Source organism: Embiotoca jacksoni, unplaced genomic scaffold (assembly GCF_022577435.1).
Source record: "Embiotoca jacksoni isolate LCO1_2020_lvr unplaced genomic scaffold, fEmbJac1.0.p SCAF_28, whole genome shotgun sequence".
Lineage (NCBI taxonomy): Eukaryota > Metazoa > Chordata > Actinopteri > Embiotocidae > Embiotoca > Embiotoca jacksoni.
Window position 1 is genome coordinate 851,226 of NW_027185379.1, and position 6,275 is coordinate 857,500.

Below are 6,275 nucleotides of genomic sequence, written 5' to 3' on the forward strand. Positions count from 1 at the left end.
TTTCCCCAGAATTAGATTTTTTTTTTTTTTTTTTTTTAGATATCAAGAATATGCATTATGCAGTGTTAAAATGAAACTCTTCTGAAAGGGAATATCAGTGTGGTGGATGTGAAGAAAGACTGAATTGTCTTTGCAGATTGTATGACTGTATTTGGTAATAACGTCTCACTGACATGTGACTTATCAAGCCAAACGTGCGTCTGTGACAAGTTGCAGCAGAGTAATAGGAAGCGGCGTGGGCAGGCATTCAAATAAACCTCAAGACAAAGTCGAAGCATTTCCTCTCCCGCAGTCCCAAACAAGGCAGCAACAACAGAGCATTAAAGGGGAAGAGCAAAGGCTTGGTCCTAGTGCCTGACAGCAGCCCCTGGGTGTGGTGGGTAGTTGAACCTGTTTACCATCAGACTTGTGAAACCTGAGTCTGTCTTCATGGAAAAGATGACACTTATTTTGATGTTGTTTAACCTGCTGCATGTTCATTATATTGCAAAAGCACTGTAGGGACAATTTTATTGAGTTTACCAAAATTTGCATTTACTCGTTTATTTAATGTCTCCAATGTGGCGGAAATGGCTTTTTATATTTTGAACTTAAAGAACACATAAATCCAACAAAACATAAGAAACAAAATCTAATTAAAGCTTGTAGGATAACGTGACAGGAGAATGTACAAGAGAGTTGTTCAGATACTCATTTATTGCAACATCCTGAAAAAAAAAAATCACTGGAAGATTCACAATTTGGACCGAAAATTAACTTTCTATAATAGCTCAAATTAGGGGAACATCAAATTTGAAAAGAATTAGTTTGTTGTTTAAACTTCTGCATCAGAATTGGGAGTTTTCGTCTCATTCTTCTCTGAAGACCATTACAATCCCAATTTCTTTTTAAAATATCAAGTTCAGTATAATTTGTTGAATGTAGCTAAGAATATAAAAATGAAAGAAATCCTCTAAAGGTGAGTTTTAATCACGAGGGATTTTACTAAGAAGTTTGAGTGGGACTTCTGGTCACCTTTCAGTTTCTACACAAACAACTGATGTCACTCAGGGAGGTGAGAGGAGAGGAGGTGGTGAAAAACAAGAAACTTATCTTTCTGTGGCCAGCTGCAGTCACGTTAGATTGGCATTAGTTTCCATGTACCAAATGATAATAATATATGCATATTCACTTTTTTTTTTTTTTTACTTTTTATATCTATGAATGTTGCTTTTTGCTGCTGCTGCAGAAATATTTGACCTTTTATAAAATTGAGAAGGGATGGGCTGAATCGATTCACACTTCAGGTTCATTGTAAGTTCAACACAGAGTGTTTAAAAATAAGAGAGAATAAAGAGGGCGACGGAAAGGCGGGGTGGAAAATAATACCCGTAACTACAATATAGTTTTGAGGGCTGTCGTGCTTTTCTGCTGATTGAGGACCACAGAGCGCCAAAACAAGCGCAGCCTTGAAATGAAACCAGAGGGTTGATTCGGCAGCGCGGGGTGCCACTGCTCTTTTCCTGGGATTAGAAAAGGAGATTAATTATGGAACGTCCCTTTAAGCTCATTCAACCCCTTTAATTAAACCTAAACTCTTATCTGCCAACACGCACACACTCGTTCCACTCTTCATGCGCTCGAGACTACATGCTGACTCTTTAACACCGTATGTATTTGTCTCCATCCCCTCCTCTCTTTTATTCTCTCGCTATTTCCCTCCGTCCTTCATGCCCTCTCTTGTTCTTATTCTCTCTCGCTCCCACACACCGTTAAATCCCAGCCCGGTGCCCCCGCTGTGTGGTCACTCTCTGTTTTTCGGCCTCCACTTGGCAGCAAAAAAACCACACAAAAAAAAACACCCCAGTGCCTATTGCTGCGACCAATCAGATCCCTTGATTTTGCTCTGAGCGCTGCGTGATTGGCTCGTGCTGGAGAGCAGTTTAAGTGAGGACATCCACTCCCGAGGCTGACTCAGTAACAGACGAGTGTGTTTGTGTGGGCTCGCGAGCAAGTCTGCTCCTGACAAAATGCCTTTGTGGATCATGTCTATGTTAGCGGCGCTGAAACCAACTATTACTTCCAATATCAATTAAAAACCTGACTATGAACTTGATCTACTTTGTCCCAGAGGTGTCAGAAAATAGTGAAAAATGGCCTTTATGATTTTCCCCAGGTCAATGTCACACCCTTAAACAGATTGTTTTATTCAACCAGCAGGAAAATAAACTCTTTATTATTATATAAGAAAAAGAAAAGTGTCGAATGTGCAGTTTTGAGAGGCTGGAGGTAGTGAATGTTTGGCTTTTTTGCTTACATAAACTAATTATAAATAATTGCAGATTCATTTTCTGTTGATCAATTTACCATCCGGGGTTGAATGATGAATCATTACACTAAAGGGAGATGAAAACCCATAATAGTCTGTTTTAATAGCCTGTTCTCATAAATCTCGAGTTGTGACTCCAAATACAGTTTTTCTTTTTTCTTCACCTAAAATCTCAACATTTATTCAGAGAACTGGCAGAAAAAGAGGAGGTGGACTGAAGATTTACCAGACACTGAGCACTTGTAGCTGCAGATGAACATTACTGTCAGTAGAGGCAGTCTGTGTTATATCAGACAGAAGCTGCAACAACAATTATATATCAGTAAACTGTAAAGCAAGCAGAGAAACAGTCCAGACTGAAGATGAAAGCCAGATCAGATGAGGAATAGTCTCAAAAAACAATTCCAAGAAAATGTTTAATGTGTCGGTCTTCGTCTCCACTCATGACTTTCAGTTTCCATCTTACTGCAGTGTTTTAATTGTTTATTCAATTGTGTAAAAAAACAACAACAACAAACCAGACAAATACATTTTTTTTTTTTTAAAGATCAACTGATAAGGTAAATGTAAGAGGGTCGAGGATTCAAGGCCTCTTTAAAAGGATCAAAACATGCAATCCAGATTGAATCACTGTAAACACACTGTGTGTGTGTGTGTGTGTGTGTGTGTGTGTGTGTGTGTGTGTGTGTGTGTGTGTGTGTGTGTGTGTGTGTGAGCTGCGAGGGGTCTTGACCTTGCGTCTACTAATCTGTGGTGCTGTCCAGATGTGATGAGTGGAGGCCGCAGCCGTGTCTGTCCACCCGCTGTCACATCTGGTCAAGAGGTCTGCTGCTCAGCCTCAGGAGCCACCAACATCTGTAAACATGTGCTGAACCAAAATCAAGACCCCTCCCCCCCTCCCACATCCCTCCCCCCCCACCACCAAACCCTCACCCCACCCTGTAGAGCAGCAGCAGAAACCTAAAGACAGAAGCTTTGAACTGGGCTTCCTGAGGTTATAAATATCAGCTCGATTGTAAACATTGTTAATAACTTGATTAAGTATTAGCTTTTAAATAATTTCTCTACACAGAAGTTTACCCTTAACTAACATAAATTATTATCATCTACTCTACCAACATAAACATGATTTTATTAACCCGGGATACTCACATACAACACACCTGCACTTTTGTGTGTTTTATTCTGATGTTTCAGAAGGTTTTTCCTTTTTCTTGTGATATTTCTAGTCCTTGTTGCTTTTCAATATTTTCTAAAACCCGAGCCAACAACGGTCTTTTTATGGCTCCAAAGCAATGTTTTAATTAGAAGGAAAAACTGTAGGAAAATTAAAAAGAATTAAAACCAGTCAATTCATTAGCCAGTTACTTGAGACAAATCCTGACTTGTGGGTTTAGATGGCGACACTACTGAAGCCTACAAGCGACTTTAAAGACCCTTTTTATCCTTTAGATTTTTTCTGACTTTGTTGTTAAATTATACTAATACACCGGCTTACTACATGAAATAAGATTACATAATTAATAATACATTTTTAAAGCTTCCATGGCTTCAAACAACACAAAAAAGTAATGCATCTAGTTTCACTTTCATACAACGCATTGATGGTACAAACGTTTTACTCTACCTAATGTAAGAAATTCAATTCCAAACTAATGAATAGATTCATTCTTATCTTTATTGTATAAAAAAAGAAAACAGTACAAAATTCAGGTAAAAATTTTACAATAGAAAAAAACAACTGGTAGAGCAAATTCACATTGCATGTGACTGACATTGAGCTTTACTGGTAGGAAGCAGGAAAAACAACCAGGGGGGAAAAAAAAAAGCACCTGTGAGTCCTCGGGTCACCTTCAGGTCACCTTCAGGTCACCTTCAGGTCACCTTCAGGTCGGAGGAAGTGTGACGACAGCAAAACATGGCGAAAAGCACTGCTAGCGAGCCACTCCACAAATATACAAGCAGTAGATGAGCGTCTAGCATCGTTTGTTCTCCGCTTAGCCCCAAAGTTAGCCGACATCCACAGGCTGTGGTATCGTTACGACTTTATACATCCAAGGCTTTCAAAAAAAACAACAACGTACAGTGTAGCTACGGCCCAGCGCCAGCGGCGTAACGAATGAAACCAAAAACCTGATGAAACGCATTCGACAAAGCCGGTCACTTTTTAAGTGCGACGGGCTGAAGATCTCCTGAAATAAATGTGGAAACACTCCATGAAGTGGCCACTTCAATCCAAAGCACGCTGCAGCCCATGAATCTGTATTTTTAGCACATGTAGCACCAGCAGCACTGCCGCCGTTTAAAATCACACAGACCCACACAGATTTGAAATAAAAATTTACAACAGAAAATATCCAACAGATATTTCAGAGTTTTCAGTTCAGTTCAGAAGAAATCTGTCGTTTTATGCCGTTCAAAAGCTTTAAATAACAGATAGCTTCTTCTTTGTGCTTTAAGGAGTGTGAAGGGAGAATTTTTTTTGGGTACTTTTTCCATCTCATCTGATAGACGCACTAAAAAGCTCCGATACATCACTTTCAGTTTCTGTAATGCTCATCATGTAAACACATCTTGTTTCGCACGTGTACTTCAAAGCCTGAAACAGCACACACTGAAATATGAGTGTGGTTATAAGGCCCTTGCATTAAAACAAAGTACCATTGTAAATGATTGAGTCACTTTTTATTATAATGAGCAAAAAACAAGAGCTGCCATCTTCTAAATCTGAAAGTGATGTATCTGCTTTTAGTGTGTGCAGTGACAGCTTCATCTCCCATCTTATTTAATCTCTGTTTTAACAGTTACAACTGAAGTACAGTTTTATTCATAGTTCAGGTCAGGGATGTATAAAAAAAAGAAAATAAATACATTTACATAAAAATGAAAACCAAAAACTTTCAAGGACTCCCCTCCTCAAAAAAAGAGCTACAAACAGGGCTCTTAATATCAGCAATTAACGTTTTCACTTAAACTACAAAAATCGCACAACTGAAAGGGTATTTTTGTAAAACATTATCAAATACTTTTCCACAATCAAAAAGATCTAATTCATATAATTTTCTTTAAATCATTGAACACCTTCTCAAATCCACTGGATTTAAATTCAGTCTTGCTCTACTCTTGCCAAATGGCCGCTCAGAAATACAAAAACATCTCCCAAACACGATGAACTCTCGCTTTTGACGAGTACTTTTAAAGTCCATTAAAACTTTTGGACAAGTCAGACTCATCTTCCAAAAGTGTTATTTACAGGCGATCAAGTAACTATGAACACTGTCGAGACCCTGCTGGCTCCCAACACTGGCAGGAGGAGCGCTGTGTGTGTGTGTGTGTGTGTGTGTGTGTGTGTGTGTGTGTGTGTGTGTGTGTGTGTGTGTGTGTGTGTGTGTGTGTGTGTGTGTGTGTGTGTGTGTTAGGGATTAAGCTACGTCTGTCCCAAAGTGACCTTGAGCTGGAACATTTGAATGTAATGCAAATGACACTCGAATTTAGAGACAAAAACAAATCACTTAAAAGGTGTGTGTTCCACTGAATTTGTGTGTGTGTGTGTGTGTGTGTGTGTGTGTGTGTGTGTGTGTGTGTGTAGCTGATTGTCCTGGTGTTGGAGATCAAACTTCAACAGAGCGCCAAGCAGAAAAAGGCACATAGTATGATGAAATGAAGCAGTTTCAGATTGGGAGAGAGGTTTCAACTCTGCTCTGTAGTGGAATAACACCCCGACTTCTCCCTGCGATGCAACCACAGCGTCCAGTTTCACAGTTTGTAAGGATTGGGTACACAAGGTCGCACAATCAAGACACAACGGCAACACGCACACGTCAAGACCGGGGTTCAAACTACGTCCGACTGCTGACTTTGTTTTAACCGACTCACGACGGACAAAAAGATTTTCATACAAAAGGGAGGAAATCGGAGAGACTCCGTCTATTTGGACTAAAAAAAAAATTAAAAAAGAAAATTGATT

General features: G+C 39.4%; 1 protein-coding gene across 1 annotated transcript in view; it reads right to left on the minus strand.

The window, feature by feature from the left end:
- Positions 1-5,246: 5,246 nt before the first annotated feature.
- Positions 5,247-6,275, minus strand: part of bbc3 (BCL2 binding component 3) — a 9,742-nt gene continuing 8,713 nt past the window's right edge. Inside the window, exon 4 of the mRNA XM_069161440.1 lies at positions 5,247-6,275. This exon is cut by the window's right edge and continues 606 nt beyond it. The gene's annotated coding sequence lies outside the window, so the exon portion shown is untranslated.